General features: G+C 44.5%; 2 long non-coding RNA genes across 2 annotated transcripts; one reads left to right on the top strand and one right to left on the bottom strand.

Annotated features, from left to right (window-relative positions):
* Positions 1 to 718: 718 nt before the first annotated feature.
* Positions 719 to 2,172, bottom strand: LOC140690730 (uncharacterized). The gene is made up of 3 exons (XR_012066006.1): positions 2,007 to 2,172; positions 1,494 to 1,601; positions 719 to 981 (listed from the first exon to the last, which is right to left on the bottom strand). It is a non-coding gene; the product is annotated as an uncharacterized lncRNA (long non-coding RNA).
* A 4,187-nt stretch (positions 2,173 to 6,359) lies between these two features.
* On the top strand, positions 6,360 to 19,180 carry LOC140690725 (uncharacterized). Its single transcript, XR_012066001.1, has 5 exons — positions 6,360 to 6,615; positions 15,877 to 16,024; positions 17,257 to 17,316; positions 18,038 to 18,232; positions 18,980 to 19,180. It is a non-coding gene; the product is annotated as an uncharacterized lncRNA (long non-coding RNA).
* The last annotated feature ends 970 nt before the right edge of the window (positions 19,181 to 20,150 follow it).

Here is a 20,150-nt window from a genome sequence, read left to right as displayed (position 1 = left end):
GTTTCAAAAGGATTTTGGACTACAGGAATGGGAAAAATTTCTCCAACCTTGGGTTATGAGGAATGCATTTTCCAGGTTGTGGTTTGCCTTTCAAGCAATTTTTCTGGGCTTTTACTAATTTTTTTGATTCGTTTGGTTTTGTTTTTGCCACAGGAAGAGCTAAGCATCTCCCTTGTGTCTTCTGGCTGTGGTGTCACAGGGGGAACAGCAGTGTCTACCCTGAGATTATGCACAGAGTTACCAAAAGGGCTTCATTTTGTGCATCACATCTTTAATCCCCCTGCATATCCCCTGAAAATAATAAAAATGCTGTTTCAAGTGAAAACAAACAAAAATCCTCAGCCCCAGGTGAAAACATGTGGGCAGGAAGGAAAAAATCCTTTTTTAAAATTTCATTGGCAGGGAACAACCAGTAGAGGTAAAGACACGCAAAGAGAAAGAGGACTTGGGGTTGTCAGGGGCTGGGTGAGGAGGGAGGGGAGTGCATGCTCTGGATCCAAGGTTTCACTTTGAGGAAAGAAATAGTGTGAAACTAGATGGTAGTGATGGTCGCACAACATTGTGAATGCCCCTAATGCTCCTGAATTGCACAATTTAAAAGGGGAAAAGTCTACATTTTATTACATGAAACTCTAAAAAGAAAAATAAAGGATGTCATAAATGATGTGAAACAAGCAAAGGAAACTAAAGAAAATGAAACAAAAACATCTCCAGTGGAAGGGACGTCAAGTTTGTGGGGGGACTGACGGTGGAATTTTGGAGAACATTTTGGAGAAGAAGGTGTGGGTGGGTGCAGAGGGGGCTCTACCCCAGGTGGTGGTGATGCCTGAACTGTTTCTCCGTTGCCCAGCAGTCCAGCTGCAGACGCAGGTTCAGGAGGAGCTGCAGGAGCGGCAGGAGGGAGCTCGAGGTCTCCTGCTGGATCCAGTTCGTCCCATTTTTGGTCTCTGACATCTTCCCCTGCCCCTGCCTCCTCTGTAACTATTGGAAGTGGAGAGAGTTTTAAGTCTTGTGGAAGATCTCATGCTGTGAGAGAGGAAAAATTTACGCACCTGCCTCCCTTTCCATGTGCCTCTACAAGGACAGAAATCTTCCCAGAGCTTTCCAGACAGCTCCCACCCAGAAAGTGCCCACAGGATGTATTCTGTGACTGAATTTTTCCAGACAGGTGTTCTGAGGCCATTCTTTTTTCTGGTCCCAACAGTAGCCTCTAGGGACACCTCCCTGTGTGGCCCAGCCTTCGCCCCACCCTCACCTACACACATACACCAGCCCTGCTTTTTTGACTTTTGGTCTCTGCTTCGGGGGCTCCTGGTCCTCCACCTGACTTGCAGCGAGGTGGGCACGGTGCTCCAGGTCAGACCAGGGTGTGCTGAGCTACCCGTCAGCCCCGGGTAGGTCCCTGGGAGAGCCCTGGGTGATGTCTGGGTCGGAGGCCTGCCCCACTGATTTGTGGGCCATGGTGGTGGGGACCCCTCCATATCCAGACCCACCAGGAGTCTGCGCTGGCCCTCAGAAGAGTGACACACCAGTCCTTCACTTGGGGAGGGGGCGTTGGTGTTCTTATTCATCAGCTTCTTTTCAACATGTGGTATCTGGCTCTGCAATGATAGTGACCAGCAGCTGACCCAGCATGGAAGTCTCAGAGTCCTTCCCGGCCAGGAACACTCCTGATTCTGTAGACTCTACCCTCTGCTGCTAGATCAGACCGGAACCTTGTTCAGCTCAGACATCCGGGAGGGAAAATGCATACCCAGAGAGCATGGGCTCCACCTCGGGCGGCAGGACCCTTCCCCGGCTCTCCACATCCCAGCCAGCCAGCTTTGTCCTGGGCTGTCTACGTGACCGGGCCCCCAGGCCTCTGTCCTGCTCTTTCTTGAGGCAGATACCCATCCCCAACATGACTGCTCCACCTCCACCAGGCAGGAGGGGGCGTGTGGCTACCTGGATGGGATCTGAGTGGTGGCCCAGCCTGGGGGGGCCTGCCCTGGGCCTCCCTGTGTTACCTTTGGGTCTCTCTGGCCAAAAGGCCAGAGGCGCCTTGGGTGAGACCTGACCCAGTGCCGGCAGCGTTGGTAGAGACCCTCGCTGAGGGCTTTCCGGGGCCTGTGGCCTCAGGATAATGGGATGCAGCAGAACATGCCTCTGTCTCCAACCAGGTGAGCTGAGTAGGGACTTCTCTACAGAGCGGGTGCCTGGTGACTTCGGTTCCAAGTTCTGTTGGGCTCTATTGCCAGGGAAGTGAGGTCACTTCCTGGGGTCCACTTCTCCAAGCTTCCTCCTGACACAAAGCTCCTCAAGGGCCTTTCTGGGCTTCCAATCTCTCATTTCTCACTCCATGCCATGTCCACACACAGTGACACCAACTCAGCCCCCCCCCATAGCCCTGGGGAGTCCTGGATGCAACCAGTGCCGCAGCTCTGAAGACACAGCTGGGTTCAGACCTGGCTCCCCCTACTCAGCAGTGTTATCATCCTGGACAAGCCACGTGCCTCTCAGGGTCTCCCCAATCCCCCATCAGCACAGTGGGGATCATTCTGGCCCCTGCTTCCTAGAGAAGCCATCCTGTCTCTAGACCTAGAAACACCTATTGCATCTGTCACCCCCACGGGCTGGCATCACAGGGAGATCGTGCACAGACTCAGCAAAGGAAGGAACCCACAGAGGGCTGGTGGAGTGCAAAGCACACCCCACACAGGCCGGGGTCTGCCCTGGGGTCTGGAGAAAGTCACTTTCCTTGCTGCTTGCTTCCCCGCTCACAGTCGTGAGACTGAAATTAAATACAACTCTGACATCGTCCGCTCTGGCATACAACCTCCTAGGTCATTCTGTCATGTTGACATACAGGCCCAGTGTCCCATCTCGGCCTCTGTGGTGGGCTGCCCCACAATGGCTTCCTATTTTTTGCCTTCTGTTCCCACACCCTTGTGGGATCCCCACACCCTTGTGGGATCCCCACACCCTCCCCTGGAGGGTGGATCGACTTTGGGACCAGGTTCTGACACATAGACTGACTTGTGAAAATGTATGTGAGTTCCACTCATTACCAGCTCCAGTGTTCCTTCTCTCTGTCTCTGTCTCTCAGTGCCTCTCTGAGTTGTCTCTCTCTCTGTTTCTCTGTCTCCCCCTGCTTCTCTGTGTTTCAGTCTGTCTGTCTCTTTTCCTGTATGTATGTGTGTATATATTTATGTGTATATGTGTGTATTTATGTGTGTGTATTGTACGGGTCCAGGGCAGGTCACTTCTGAAAATCCCTTGACGACATATTGATTATTTTGAATTCATGTTACTGAAGAAACATTATCTTTGAAAATTGTGCAAGCACTTTGGTGGGATCTTCTCTAAGGCTCAGCACTGCTAGGGAAGGGATGCACCTGTGGCACTTTGATGCATCCTACACCTTGTTCTGCCGGAGAGGAGCGTCCATTTGCTCTTCCTTCCAGGGTACCTCCTGGGGCCTCTGCCTGCTCACGTTGTCACCAGGGCTGGTTGTCACCGGGCTAAAGACCTGCCAGGGTGATGGTGGCCAATGCTGTCTCTGCAGTCTGTCTGTCTGCCTGTGTCCTCACCTGAGAGGTCAAGCATCTCCAGTACAAACCGGCCACCTGCACTGCCTCTCGTTGGAACTGACTCTGTGTGTTTTGTTTCTTTTCAGAACACTGGGCTTCAAGAGCTTTTTGGACCACAGGGATGTGAAGCTTTTTTCCGATCTTGGGTCATGAGGAAAGGTTTTTCCAGGCTGTGGTTTGTCTTTCCAGCTGTCTTTCTTGGCCTTTTTTTCTGCTTTTGTTTGGATTTATTTTGCCACAAGAAGAGCTAAGCATCTCCCTTCTGGCTCTGGTTTCACAGTTAGAACAGCAGTGCCTACCCCGAGATTATACACAGAGTTACTAAAAGGGCTTCATTTGGTACGTCTCATCTTTAATCCATCTGGACTTTCCTCTCAAAATACAAAAATGCTATTTCACGTGAAAACAAAAAAAAAAATAATTCACCCGTCCCTACTTAAGATATGTGGGCAGACAAACCAAAAAAAAGCCACCTTTTATACGATTTCACTGATAGGGAACCTCCAGGATACGTAAAGACATAGAGAGAGAAAGGGGATTAGGGCTTGTCATGGGCTAGGGGAGGTAGGACGTGGGGTGCTCTTTGTATACAAGCTTTTACTTTGAGGAAGGAAATAGTCTGAAACAAGTGGTGCTGGTCTCACAGCACTGTGAATGCAATTAATGCTCCTTAAAATTGCACAATTTAAAATGGGAAAAGGCTAAACTTTATTCTTATATACTTAAAACAAAAATAGAATATAGTATAATAGAAAAGAAAAAATCTGACTCCATAGAAGATCTGTCCTTTTGGCTTTAACCCTTTGCCCTCTTTTCTAGGCTTAGTTTTACTAGCTCTGCACCTTTTGTAAAACAATGTTGCCTTTAGCCTTAAATATACAGAAGAGCCTACTTTCAAGGCTTTGATTTTTTAAGGATATTAACACTTTTGCACTTATATAAAGACAACAGGTTGTAGAATAGAAAACTACTTTTGTTTTGTTAGGGGATTTACAGAGGCACTATGACCTGGTCTACGTAAACAGCTGTAAACCAAGATAATGGCGGACTAATATCTTGGAGAACCATCTTCCCCATGTCAACTTCAGGCTCCTTTTCTACTAAAAAGGGGAGGGGCTGTGGTTGGTTGTTGCAAACTTGTTGGTGTAGGAATTCTTTGTTCTTGGAATCCTTTGCAGCTGTCCACGTGGGTCAGATCATGGTGTTCCTGCAAAACCTGCAACAAAACAAACTTTTTCTATTCTGCAACTTGTTATCTTTATAGGAGTGCAAAGTGTTAATATCCTTAAAGCTCAGACTTTTGAGAATAGGCTCTCCTGTTTATTTCAGGCTAAAGGCAACACTGTTTTACAAAAAGTGCAGAGCTTGCAAGTCTAAGCCTAGATAACACGGCAGAGGGTTAAAGGAAAAGGAACAGATCCAATATGGAGTCAGATTTGTTCTTCTCTATTACAGTGACTTTTGGTGAGAGCTAAGTGGATGATTCCTGGGTGGGTCCTCCACTGTCCCAGGCTGGATTTCAGGCAGGATCCCTGCCAGATTCACCATGATTTTGGACCTAATCTACCACAGAGAAACTGAAAATTATTGGATTAAAATTACCTTTCAAAATCCCTTCAATTGCCTGTAAACTATACCACAGCAGGGGATGTCTCATTGGCCAGTCAACTGCCAGTCTCCCCTGATGCAAGGGACAAGCGTTGCGGCAAGATCCATGGTGGCCTGGCCAGTGCACCTTCCTACTTTGCTCTAAAGCTTTGGCTTCCTCACTTTGACACTTTAAAAGCTCCCTTCCCTCTTCCCTCTGGCCTGGTGTGAATGAACAAGTTCCCTGCACCCACCTGTGCTGAGTCCATGCCATGCACAAAGCCCCATGCACACAGCCCACCATCTGATGTCTAACCCTGGGATTAAGTGCATACTCTGAACTCCCCCACCCCAAAGGTCCGCGTGCCCAGTGCCTCCGCCCTAGGAGTCCAGATCACCATCAGGACCATCAACCACCGAAAGCCCAAGGCCAGTGGCTGGCAGTCTGGGATCAACCTGACCCATCAGGTCAGTTCAGGCACAGGCTGCGGGGATCAGGGTGCCAAGGCAGGAATTGGAACCACCTTCATCCCAGCCTGCCTCACCCTGTAGCCTCAGACATTAACTCTGAAGGTGCACACTAGGCTCGATCCCCCACTGGTGGCAGTAGTCATCATTACTGGAGCACGGATTTCCCCAACCCAACCACAGGGTGAAGGGTGAGTGAGTGAGCTCAGGGTAGGGGTGCACTCAGATTTAAGGGGATCCCATGGTGTGGGGGTACAGGTTGAGAGGTGTGGGGCCCGATCAGAGTGGAAATGACCTGGCTGAGAGGTGAGGGGGATAATTTCAGGATGTTGGGTGTCCTGTGCTGAGGCATGAGGGGTAAGCTTGTGGGTGTAGGGGCCATAGGTTAGGATCTAGCAGGATGGAGTGTCAGGGCAGGGACCATGGTGTGAGGAGAAGGAGCCCTGTCTTCAAGGTCTGGTGGGAGACTGGGCCTGGCCAGTGGTGGGAGGGTAGTAACAGGGAGGGGAAGCTGAGCAGGGAAAGTGGGGCTGGGTGGGTGAGGCCTGGCCTAGGGCAGTCGTGGTTCTAGTTCAATGCCAGGACCCAGTCGGTGGCTGGGTGAAGGCTCTGGGGATGGAGACCCGGCGGGACAAGCAGGAGGGGCCCCACCTGGCTCCTCCCGGCCCCAGCGGCCAGGGCCGGTAAAGCAGGAGACCCACCCGAGCAGTTTGCGCTGCGGGCGGGAGGAGGAGGGGCGCGCACGCGCAGACGGACAGACGCGCGGACGCCGGAACCCACCCAGAACGCGTGGAAGCTGGCGGCAGCCGGTTGCTCCTGGACCAGCTCCTGGAAGAGGAACACGGCCTGGGGCCTGGGCCGCCGCTTGCCCGCGGCTCGGCTGCCGCTGCCGGACAGTTAAGAGGGCGCTGGTGGGGGCGCGCTGCTCGGGGAGCCGGCGGGTGACGCCTGGGCTGTGCAGCTGAGGAGGCGCCCAGGGAGGGGTGCGGAGGTGAGGTCCCGGCCGCGCGTCCCGTTAGGACCCTGAGGCGGGTCCCAGCCGCCGCTGTGGTTCGTGGTAACCCCGGTATTAGTAGTTCCTGAACACCGTGTTTTTGCCGCCGCTTATACCCGGGTTTAGGAGAGCAGGTACAGCCCCGGGAGTTGGGAGGGCGCCGGACGGTTCCAGAGCATCTCCGACTGGCCCTCAGACGATGGCCTGCTCCTTGCAGGTGGGTGCGGTGCGGTCGCGGGGCCTCGGATGGAATGGGGACTGCCCCATGAGAGCCCATGGATTTGCTCCCATCTTACCTGCGGCCTGACCTTGGGGGCGGCCTCTAAAGACCCAGGTTAGTGGGACTCAGGTTACAGGTCAGTCTGCTGCTGGGAGATGGGCTCGGTGCGATGAGTGTGCTGGGATGGCTGCAGCAGCAGCGGGAAATTGTTGCAACCCCCGCGCTCTCACAGGGCAGCCCCAATCCCGCCATCGCAGCTGCCGCCTTTCCCTGACAGCACAGCACCCGCCTTCCAGGAGCAGGCTGACCTGAAACCTGAGTTCCACGAACCTGAGGCAGCAGAGGCCAAGCTCAGGCCATGCGCTGGGGAGTTTGAAGCAAATCCAAGGGCTCCCATGGGCAGACCCCATAACCCGCCACTGCCTTCAACCACACCGTGCCCTCCTCCCGAGAGCAGGCTGACCTGCGGACCGTGCCTGGAGCAGCAGAGGCCGAGCCCTGGACAGGCCATGGGGGAGATGGGGGCAAGTCTACCAGCTTGCCAGGTCGCTGCCCATCTCCCTGCCGCTGCCCCAGGTTCGTGGATCAGTTGTTTTCAAGTCAGTGGTTTCCTGAGATGCAGGCGTGGTGCAGTCAGGTGGCGGGGGCTGCAGGGAGGGGTGCTGCCCCAAGGGGAGCAGGTGGACTTGCTCCCATCTCCCCTAGGGCCAGACCTGGGGACGGCCTCTGCTGCCCCAGGTTTGCAGGACGCATGTCATGTCAGCCTGTCCCTGGGAGGAAAGCTCAGTGTACTCGGGGCAGCCTCAGTGGCTGACAAGGATTTTAGAAGTGGGCTCTAGCCCAGCATAACTAACTCTCCTTTCTTCTCCTGCTTCCTCAGTTGGTGGCTGTATCAGCTTTTTCATTATAGGTTATTGCTAGATAATGAACATAGGTTTCTGTGCTATATAGAAGAAACTTAATTTAAAATCTCTTTTTATATATAGTGGCTGACATTTGTAAATCTCGAACTCCCAAATTTATCCCTTCCTATCCCCTTTCCCTGGTAACCTTGATTGTTTACTAAGTCTGCAAGTCTGTTTCTGTTCTGTAGATGAGTTCACAGTGTCTTTTTCTCTCTTTTTTTACATTGCACATATGAGTGGTATCATTTGGTATTTTTCTGTTTCTGGCTGCTTTCACTTAGAATGACGATCTCTAGCTCCATCCATGTTGCTGCAAATGGTTTTATTTTGTCCTATTCATGGTAGAGTAGTATTCCAGTGTATAAATATGCCACAACTTCTTTATCCAGTCATCTGTTGCTACATTTAGCTTTCCTCCATGTCTCGGCTCTTGTATACAGTGGTGCTGTGAATACTGGTGTGCAGGTATCTTTTCACATTGGAGTTCTTTCCAGTTATATACCCAGATGTGGGATTGCTGGGTCATAGGGTAAGTCTACTTTTAGTTTTTTCAGGGATTTCCATGCTTTCCATAATGACTACACCAAACTAGATTCCCACCAGCAGTGTAAGAGGGTACCCTTCACTCTACAGCCTCTCTAGCATTTATCATTCATGAACTTTTGAGCGATGGCCATTCTGAATGATGGGAGCTGATACTTAATTATAGTTTTGATTTGAATTTCTCAGTTTATTAGTGATATCGAGCATTCTTTCATGTGCCTATTGGCCATTTGTGTCTTCATTGGAGAAATGCTTGTTTAGGTCTTCTGCCTATTTTAAGATTGAGTTGTTTGTTTTTTTGTTATTAAGTTGTATGAGCTGTTATATATATTCTGAAAATTAAGCCTCTGTTAGTCGTATCATTTGCAAATATTTTCTCCCATTCGTAGGTTGTTGTTTCCTTTTGTTTTACTTATGGTTGTCTTTGCTGTGAAGAAATTTATGAGTTTAATTATGTCCCTTTTGTTTATTTTTTCTCTTATTTCCATTGCCTGGGTAGATTACCCTAGGAGAATGTTGCTAAGATTTATGTCAGATAATGTTTTGCCTATGTTTTCTTTTAGGAGATTTATCATGTCTTGTCCATCTGCATCTTAAGCCTGTACTCAACATCTGTGCTTCAGTTTTGAATTTTGAGCTTCTTAGAGAAAACCTACTCTTAGCTCATACGTCAGATTCAACATGTCTAAAGCTGATTTCATAATCTTTTTTCTTGCAGCGTCTCCACTTATTCAGTGGGATAATCATTCTTTCGGTCTTGAATACACAAAGGCTTGGAGTGGTCTTTGATTTATCTTTCTCTCACCACCCTCCACATTTTGTCAGCTTCTTGAACTGTATGTTTTTGGTTTCAAGTGTCTATTCTGATTGCTGATACTCTGATGAAGAGCTTTCATCCCTGATACATGAATTTTTCCTTCTGCTGAATTCTTGGATATTCTCTCCCCCCCTTTCAGTCAACCTACAGTTTTGGTGCTCCCACATCTACAGTCAAGTCAAAGACTTAACACAACCAGATCTCAGCCAGGGAGTCTCGACCCTTCATCATTTTGGACTTACCTTATTTGTTCCAATCATTATGTAACTTAGCCTCCTAGGGTAACCTGTGCCTTATTAAAAACCAGGAGTCACCAGCCTTTTCCTATCCAGTCCTCAGTTAAAACAGCTTAGAATTGCCCTGAGAACTAGTTGGAGCCCCATCCCCTTCATAGAGTCTTCCCTATTTATTCCAAATACTTCTAGCTCCTCTTTGTATTCCTGTACTGTTTATGATCAGTAGTCTGTAATCTTGGATTTGAGTACTGACTTGGTACCATTCCTGGGTGGTTTCCAATGTGTCTCCTCACTTAGCTGGTAACTGGAGAAGACTCACTTGTTCAGCCTCCTTTATACCCCTCACCCTGCTTAGCATCGGGCAATAACAGGCATCCAGGCAGTGCTTACCTTCTTTATTTATTCGCAGTGGTGGTGGTGTGGATTATAGCTAATAACTATTAATTCAGTGTTGCAATTAAAAAAGAAAGCCAAGAAAATCCATAAAACTTTATCTCCATGTTCAGTTTAGTGCTTTACCTCAATAGTTTTCTTAAGACTGTGTTTACATTCACATAGTGTTCAGTGCTTGTACAGTTCCCTGAGGCAAGCAGGTGAGATGTCATTATGTTTGACTTTCATGTTACATTTCATATTGGATATATTTGTGCAATGACAAAACCTTCTTTTATAAGTAAACAGCCGGAAGCCCAGAGAGACTAAGAGCCTAACCCAGGGTCACCTGGTTAGTGTTTGGCACAGGCCAGGACCGCAGTTCACATCTTCCAGCTGATCCTCTTCCAGTGCCTTTTCATTCCACTGCTGGGAAATGTAGCCCCATCAGCCAAACGGCCAAGTCACATTGCTGCCCCTTTACCTGCCAGTGATGGCAGTGCTTCAAAAAGTGGCAAAGGAAAGGTCAGAAATAGGAGTGATAAAAGACATGGAAGTGCTGGAAATGGATCCTCAACCTCCTCCTCCCTACTTGAGCGCCACACAAGTGTCCCACTCTGACAGTGCTGTTCATTGTTTATAACATAGCCTTAAAATCAGACTGATCTTTTATAGGACATGCTTTTATCCTGGTCCCTTTCCTACTAGTAGTCACCGTCATGGGCAGAAAGTGCCTGGCTGTGCTCTGTTTGTCACGTAGGTGGGAGGGAAAGTGGGAGAGGGAGTTGGTTGAACTGAAGCCGAGCTTTTTACAGCTCTGTTGTTCTAGGACCAGAGCAGTTCCACTCTTGCTTTCATCACCTCTCCACCTCCGAGTCCCAGCCACCCATTCCTGCCTGCTTCCCCACATGCCACGTCCTGGGGGAGGACAGAGTGGTGGGCAATGCCCCCTCCGCCCTCTGCTCTGGGAGGTGCAGGAGTCTGCATTAACTTTTGAGCTGTTTTGGTAATTGGGCTTTTCCAGCTTTTCTAGACATCTCCTTTCCAGCTCTGAGAAATTGGAGATGTAACTTAACCATACATGGACTATACTAATGTATTCAGTGACATTAGTGTCATGTTGTCTATAATTGTGTTCTGTGACTGGATAGGAGGTTTTTTATCTCACAGGATGCTTCACATCTAATTCTAAAGTCCTAGAGGCTTGCAGGTGTAATCCAAGTTCTTACATGTCTGTAAGGTAGACATGAACATTATTTGATAATATGACCATATGTTCATAGATTACGGTTAGTCCACCGGCTCTGTATCTAATGAAAGTTTAAATACCAAACGCTTGAAGAAAATTTGCGGGCCATGTCTTTTTGCCTGTAAGTAGTTGCAAAAACTGAAATCACAACTCTACCACAAGCCACAGTGTTTCCCAGTAGAGAAAGCCCTCTAATTTTACAACCTCTAAGTAATGCAGTGGTTCTTTGAGTGAGATGAGGGATGCCAGAGTATTTTTTGGGACACTAGTGTGGCATGACAAGTATTCTGGGACTGGTTACAGTTGAATCTCTACTTCCTATATCCTGGACTGATTACAGAGGCAATGTTAGTGCGGTAACTATCATGTGAATGCAACTGTAGCTAGGAAGACAATAGAGAAAATAGAAGGGATATAAAGAAATGGAGGGACTTCATAGCAGTACAAATGGTGACTTTGACACCACCAGCTGCTGATGTGAACTTGGCAAGAATTTGTGAGAAGTGGTGGGTGTCATTGCAAGCAGGAGAGTCCTGCAGCTTTTGGGGTGAACAGGCAAAGGGGAGAGCAGATATGGTGGCTATCCAGGGGCTATTTTTGTCCTGAATGTGAAAATGTCCAGTCCCCTGTTCAATTTTGCAGCCACAACTTCACATGACTCAGGGCATTATTTCCACCAGAATACCATAAAAATATAAACAACCTCTGTTTCCCAAAGTGTTTGTTCTCGATCTGAGATGACTGTCCTGTGCTGGTAGGTAAGTGGGCGATGGGGCCTATTACATCACCCCCTTTCACTAGAAGTCTACCTCGCTGCTTTTCAACCTACTCCTAGAGGTGCTGTCATTCTGTTACACCTAGGCCTGTAAGACCGTCTTGCCTGAATCCTCACGTGAAGAGGGATGGTTATGTGCAGTTTTAAAAAATTGCTTGGGTCATGTGGTCCTTTGTTCCTTCCATTGGAAATCACTATTCCAGAGCAAATAGTATGCATCTATACAAACTATATTGTTTGTAAGATGTCTTTAGAGGTTTTGCAGTAGGTTTAAATATTTGCTTGGTGATGGCATCTTGATTGATTGAAGGAGGCAACCCTCACTAGGGGCATTGTGTGCTTTCTGTCTGAGAGTTCCTTTACTGGCAGCAGAGTGTTCGTAGGCAGAGTTAGAAAGTTACCTGATCTGAGAAGCCGAATTTGCCCACAGCTGGGAATTGGCGGAAGAGTCTGTTATGGAAGGAAAGCTTTAGGATTATCTGGTAGCAGAGTTCTGGGATCCAAACCCTGGGAAACCTCAGCTTTTGTAGAGTATGTTCTGTAACAATAGGCTATAGGATAATTTTTACACTTGTTATAGGATGTAGAGTTGGGGAAAGGCTTAAAAGTGCAAGAACCTTAAAAGAGAATCTCCGAATATTTTAAAGAAGACAGTTCTCAGAATGAGAGCTTTTCTGGAAAAGACTAGCTCTTCACTTCACAGGGGAAGCAGGGAGCAGGTGTAACTGCACTTACGGTAACTTAAAAGGTAAACCTTACCCTCCCACTTAGCTGTTTCCTGGTGTAGGTTCATCTCCCACATCTGTAGTTTTAGACCTGATGTGTCATTTTCTGGTACTCCATTCTGCTTCTTAGTGAGAGACTGACCCAAAGTCACATAGCAATTGAAAAATTGCGCAAAGGTCTTTATTGTTAAAAATGTGGACCTGTGGCAGGGTGCTGCATTTGCAAGTGACTTTCAGTACAGAGACCACTGAAAAGAATGCAGTGTTATTTCTTATTTTATTCCTTTAAGCCTTTGAATAGAAGGTTTTCTTTGCAGAGTGTCTGGAGTACATCAGAACAAGCAGGAACTAAAATAGCTTTAAGAAAGCTCCAGTATAGACGTTGCTTATAGTGTGGTATCTGTCTTATGTTAATTCTTTAAAGCAGGAAGTTGTAACTCTCAATTTCTTAAGCAAATATAAACATTCTTGACTCTTATTGACGTTCTTTGTTGGGTGAAGCTGCTTTTGCTTCCATTCTGAGCATTGAAAGGCCTTCTATGATACTTCTACCACTCCTCAGTATTTTATTTTCCCTCTGTTGTGAACTTGTTTTTAAACTTGAAGCATATACAAATATCACTAACTTGCTACATATGTAGATATTCTGTGTTACATACTCAGAAAGTTTGTGTACATCACACGTATCTACATAATTCCCCCCTTTCCAACTGTGTTCCTGATGAAAGGATGGTGGGAAATGGCATTATGGGGATATGTCTTACAGTACACAGTGTTTCCCCTGTTCCCTCTACCATATCTGGATGTTCTTTCATCTTCCAGCTTCTAGACTTACTAGCTCTTTTTCTTAAGCCAGGTGTATCTCATCCCCCTGCGCACACACACATGTGTACACACACACACACACACACACATTCTACTGTAGGGAGTAGTGTGCACCATCCAATTCTCCCACTCCAGCTCTGGACCCACCCACTGGAGGCAGTGTCTTGCACGAATTAATTTGTAAGTTGCTTTTTAAAACTCGAGTGGTCAGGAAATAGGACTGATATCCACACCTAGTAGGCAGGCCCTCAAGGACAACTTCTATGGTTAATGCCAGGTTATCTTAATGTTTGAGTACCTGGGTTTCATGTCTTCCTGTGCCACCTGTGTGACCCATGATTCCCACATTTCTGTCTCCTGCTAGAATTTTTCTCTCCAACTCTGGACTCTTACAATCTTCTGCTGATTTGACATCTTCACTTGAAACTCTGATATCTTAAAAGCAACATGTGTAAAAACTGAGCTCTTTGTTCTCCTACACCCCAAACTGGTTCTTCCTGCAACCTCCCCCATTCAGTTAGTGGAAACTTAATCCATCCAGCTGCTTGGGTCAAAAAACTTGGAGTTATTCTGACTTTCACTGACATACCACATGAATTCTGTCAATAGATCTGGTTTAACACTGCCTTTAAAACATATCCAGAACCCAGCCACTTCTCACCATGGTTCCTGCCTCCACTGCTGCTTCCCTACCCTGAGCCACTGTCCTCTCCTCCTGCACAGCCCTTCTCAGAGGCTTCCCTCCTTTCATCTCTGACCCGTTTCGACTAGTCTCACCTGGCAGTCAAGTGAGCCTCGAAAACCTAAGTTAGATTGTGTCGTCCTTCTGCAGTGCCTCCCCATTTCACTCTGGGTAAAAGCCACAGTCCTTACAACGTCCTCCAAGGCCATACAGGATCTGCACTGACCCTTCTCCGCAGCTCCAGCCGTGCCCCCATTCTGGAACATGCGAAGTGCACGCTGGCCTCGGTGATGGTTATTCCGTCCACCTGGGACTTCTCACCTCCAAGTCTTAGTTCTAACCTCAGTCCTCAGTGTGGCCTGCTCTGGTATTTAATACAACATCACCCTCATCCCATACCCTAAACTCTCTTTACCTTGCCCTTTTTTGATTTTTCCATGGTTCCTCTTTCCTAACATGCCACCTCCTCTGCTGCTCTGTTGTGTGAATTGTCATCTCCACCCCCATCCCAGCTAGACTCCAACAAAGCTCCGTGAGGACAGGATTTTGTATTGTTTATTTATCTATTCCAACTGCCTAGACTAGTCCTGGGTACATAGTAGGCAATCAAAAATTATTTGCTGAATAAATTAAAAGACTATTTTAAAAATGAATCATCCTTTCAGGAATGGGTGAGGATAGGAAGCTGCATCAAGGACAATGGTGCAGTAAATAATGATATTTGCCTGTTGTTCTTTGTGTGATTTATATATGTGTTTTAGTCTTAATTTTGTATCCCAGTTTCTTAATTTAATATCTGTATTAAGGTGTAATTTACAGGCCATAAAATTCACACATTATAATTGTACAAGTCAGCCATTTTAGCTATTTCTAGATTTGTGCAACTTTGTCCTCACAAAGTCCCCTTGTGTCCGTCCATATGCAGTTTGCCCCCCCTCAGTGGCACCCTGATTTTATTTCTTTTTTTTTTTGGCAATCACATCTCAAACGGATAATTTACACAGCAGTACTAATATAGCTTTGCACTTTTAGAAATGACACACTTAAATATGAAATTAGCGGTCATTGCTGAATGTAGGTAGCAGTATCAGACATTGGTGAGAAGAATGGACCTGAGTGTCAGACTGGCTGCAGTCTTACCCAGCTCCACCATTTACCAAGTTACCCAAATTATTTTCTGCCTCAAGCTCTTTATCTGTTATATGGGGGTAATAATAGCAGCTTACAGAGTTGTTGTGAGGATTAAGCAAACAGGGAAACAAAATTTAGTATAGTGGCCTGCTTATGTTATTACCTAAGAAATAGCCTTGCAGGTAGAGGGCAAAATTCAAATCAGTTTCTAAAGTATATGTAAAATATAATCCAGTTCCTGCCTGGTTTGTAAACACTTATGCCTACTGAAGAATTTAAAAGCAGGCTAATTTCCAACAGAAAAGATCATTTCTCAGCATTTCTTTCAAAGAGAGCTGCAAAATCACTTTTACTAACTAAATGTTCCATGCCCAACTCTGACAGAAATTTGACAACAGGGACGTAATTATCTACATTTTTGTTAAAATGATGCTGACCATCAGGAAGTGTTCTCAATTATATTTTAGCCTTTATGTTGAGAAATACTGTGAGACTTCTTCTAAATTAATGGGTGGGGGCATTCATTGTAGCTCTTGTAGCCTGATAAGCCTGCACTAAATTATCTTTTTTAAACTTTTAATTAAAGTAATAAATTAATTTTTTGCTGGGGGGTGGTAATTAGGTTTTTATTTATTTATTTTATTTTTAGAAGAATTACTGGAGATTGAACCCAGGCCCTTGTGCATGCTAAGAACATGATCTTTCACTTGAGCTATACCCTCCCCCCTAAATTATCTTTAATAAGGTCTTTTTCTCTGTTTTGTTACTTTATGTACAGAAGCACAAAGCAGGGTCATCAGAAGCCTCTCAATCACAAAGATGATAGTAGTGAAAAACATTGCACAGTGACAGTGAATCCTTGGCATATGAAGAAAGATTGTAAAGTCCTGAATGAATTAAGAAGGTATTGTTACCTTAACATACATGTAAGCATGGCTCTCTTACCTTTATTTTTCACTTTATAATGAAAATAATCCCCACCTGTCAAGGTTGCTTTGTTTGATAGAGGGAATATCTAAACCCTTTTCTGCAAGTTTTTTAAATAAGTAAGAGCAGTTAATTTATCAGAAGTGTGAATGGTGTAATCTGGTCTGTGTAGTATGGTAGCCACCAGCCACATGTGGCTATTGTGAATTGAGATGTTCTATAAGTGGAAAATACATAATAGATTTTCAAGACTTTGTACAACAAAAATAATGTAAAATATTATTAATAAGTTTTAAAAGTGTCAATCACACTTTTGAAATGATAGTATATTGGATATTTTGGGATAAATGTAATTATTACTGGAATTAATTTCACTTGTTCCTTTTTATTTTCTAAATGGGATTACTGGAAAATTGTGACTTGTACTATGTTTCTGTTGACAGTGCTGGCTTCTAACTTATTGCAAATAATATGAAAAGAAAACTTTGATTAAAAATTTTGTAATTGAGTTGTTGATTTGCATCATATTAGTTTCAGGTGTACAAAACAGAGGCTCAACATTTTTATAGATTATATTCCATTTAAAGTCACCATAAAATAATGGCTATATTTCCCTGTGCTGTATGATACAGCCCTGTAACCTATCCATTTTATACTTAGTACTTTTTACCTCTCAATCCCCTAACCCCTTCCTGCCTCCCCTCTTCTCCTTCTCCCCATTGGTAACCACCAGTCTGTTCTGTGTACCTGTGAGTCTATTTCTGTTTTATTATAGTCATTAATTTGTTTTATTTTTTAGATATACATATAAGTTAATACATAGAATATTTGTTTTTCTTTCTCTGACTTATTTCACTTAGCATAATACCCTGTAGGTCCATCCATGTTATTGCAAATGTCATTATTTTATTTTTTAGTGGCTGAACAGTATTCCATTTGTGTGTGTGTTCATGTGTATATATGCGTGTGTATATATATGCATACATGTATATATACATATATATATATATATATATAATATACCACAACTTCTTTATCCAGTCATCTGTCAGTGAACATTTGGGTTGTTTCAGTGTCTTGGCTATTTTAAATTGTGCTGCTGTGAATATTGGGGTGCATGTGTCTTTTTGAATTAAATTTTTCTCCAAACATATATCCATGAATGGGATTGCTGGATCACACGGAAGTCTATTTTCATTTTTTTATGGAACCTCTTTTCTGTCCTCCATAGAGGCTGCACCAATTTACATTCCCACCAACCGAGTAGGAGGGTTCCTTTTTCTCTTAAAAGGTAAAAAATTCTCTACATTTACCTACTTTCCTTTCAGTTTAGGACACAGTTTGGCAAAAGCAAGATAGAATTTAATAGGAGTAAATACAGTATTTATTTTGAATGTCCATGCATTATGGATAGATATGTTATTGATGAGTTGGTTCCCTATTTTTGTAGGTGCAGATGTTTTTATAGCTTCACAGACATTTCAGTCTTGCAGAGAGAAAAATTTCTTTGTATTTTGCTGAACTTGTCCGGGTGTCTTTATCGGATTTGGTCCAGGCCTGCAGAGGTGAATACACATCCAAACCTGAACCATTTGAATGTCTGCAAGATATTAAGAGTCTAGAATATCAGATCTGGACTGTAACTCTGGTAAATGACATCAGTGACTGGACTCAAGAAAACTCCATTTGAGGGCAAAACCTTTCATAAGCCAAAAAGGCTTTGAAACTGTGGCAAAGCCAGAGACTTTTGTGCGCCACTTATGGCCACAAACCCATGAGGACAACCACAGGCCTTCTGGAGTGCCAAGGAAATTCCATGTGAGGAGTCCAGCACTCACAGGAATCCAACAAGTCCCTGTCTGCCAGAGCACCTTCATTGCTACTGTGCTGTTTTGAGTAAATGTCTTTTCATCAGGTTCAAATTGGTTTGTTGTTATTTTTTTGCATAAAAAAACAAATTCTTGTTCCCTGGTGTAAGTAAAAGCCTAACACTTTCTGATTTCTTTTGACAGAGAAAATATGAGCCTGTGGATCTAACCTCATCTGTGATGGTCTGCAGCTGGGAGCAACCAGATCAGTGTCAGTCCCCTTGCAGCCATTGGCTGGGAGCCTGCATGTTCCTTGGAATGGTATTTGAAACATGTCACACTAGCCGTGCCTTTGCTGTGGGCTGGGAGGCGAGTCAGTCAGAATCTGCATTATGGAATGTAAGTTTCAGATCCACAGCTAGGAGATCTTTTTTAATAGCCAGAGAATATAGTCATAAATATATCTATTAATGTATTTATGCAAGAACCTTTTTAAAGATTTTTTTATTATAAAAAGTTACCCCCAAAATTGAAAGTGAAAGAACAGTGGAATTAAAAACCATCTGTACCTTAATTATATATAAAGGATCATAAAATCCTTCTAAACTTTTTTTTGTTCAAATGAAGATATTTTTCCCTTCCAAAAAGGAAAATTATTATTTCACATTTTTTTTGTTTTCTACTTTTTTTATATATTCCATATCAATAAATATAAATCTTTTAAATCCCTTTTAATGGCTGTTTAACAATATATTGAACAGATATGTAAATAGTTCTAGGTTTCAGAAATTTAAAAAATTGTCATTACAATACCACTGCAAAGAATATTTTGGTGTTTCTATTTTTAGTTACTAATTTGGACTAAAAATTAATTAGTTTGCTTTTCTTTATCTAAAACATTGGTTATTTTATGAAGGAACTGTAAGGAATTTAAAAAACTTTTCAGTAATTTCAACAAAGAAATTATCTTTAAGGCAAAAATGTATGATGTATTGCAAATCTATTTTTATTATATCTTCACTTTTACCAGTGTGACATATGTGTGTGTTTGCACAAGTGCTTTAACTACCAGCAACGTAGGAAAAATCTGTATACTAAAAATGTGAAAATATTTTCCTGGTTTGTGTTTTCATTCTCCCAATATAGGTTTTGGATGACAAGCTTGTATTTGCAAAAGTACACCCCCTGTGGGAGGTGTTCTGTACATACGCTGAGATACTGCACATAATATTGCCTCTGAAGCCCAATGATTTGAAAACCCGGTCCTCAGCCTTTGATAACTTCTGCTGTTTGATGAAAGTCCTCCAAGTGGATGAAAGTATCAACAACCGGAACAAGAGTTTTTCATTGCCCTACTTGAGAAGAGCTCCATGAAAGACTTTTATATTCAGGATAGAGATACATTCTTCAATCCAACCACCAGAAACTGCATTGTAAGTCTAAACCGAGTTTAGCTGCTGTCTTGGGGGTGATTTAGAACCTGCTGTTGAATTATCAGTGATTTGGTTTGGTTGGTTTGATTTGGTTTTTAAAAGCTGCCCATAAAAAGGAAAAAAGAGAAAGAAAAGAAATATGCCTACAGATTCCTGTTAGGATAGTAAACAGTGGCTGGTTAGTTACCTTGTATAAGCCACAAGCTCTCTTAGAACATTTTTAGTTTACTTCATCCTTTCTCAGATCAAGTATCAAGTAAGGGACAGTGTTAAAAAAAATTCAGGATTAACAGGTTTGTGAGCTCCAGGATTTGCAAGGCAGCTTTCCCTCCCCATGGTGTAAGTCAAATGGCAGAATTGAAATAAAGCACCTCATGTATCCTCCGGTGTTAACAGGAAAAGGTTAATCTTCTTGACCTTGTTTCTTCCTGGGTAAAATGAAGATAATATATCAGGAGGCGACAAGCTCATTTAAGGCAGGAAACATGTTGTCTTGTTCACTGCTGAATCTCAGGCACCGGGAAGGCTGAGTTTAACGAGTGAATGAATGAACTGTACTTCCCCCACAGTTACCATGTGGGACAGTGAGGATTAGCAGCTAAGAGCATAGACTCTAGAGGGGAGGGCACAGCTCAAGTGATGGGGCACATGCTTAGCAAGCATAAGGTCCTGGGTTCAGCCCCCATCACGTCCTCTAAAATAGACATATAACCCTAATTACCTCCCCACCCCCCACCAGAATTACCTTATTATCTCCCCACCAACAAAAAAAAAAAAAAGAGAAGTGGCCAAGAGCGTAGACTCAAGCTGGAACACCTGTGTTGGTTTCTCGCTGTCGACCTTGTAAATGTCATTTACCCTCTGTGTCTATCAAGTTCCTCACC

The sequence above is a fragment of the Vicugna pacos genome, chromosome 31 (assembly GCF_048564905.1).
Source record: "Vicugna pacos chromosome 31, VicPac4, whole genome shotgun sequence".
Classification (NCBI taxonomy): Eukaryota; Metazoa; Chordata; class Mammalia; order Artiodactyla; family Camelidae; genus Vicugna; species Vicugna pacos.
This window is presented reverse-complemented; position numbering and strand designations above follow the sequence as displayed.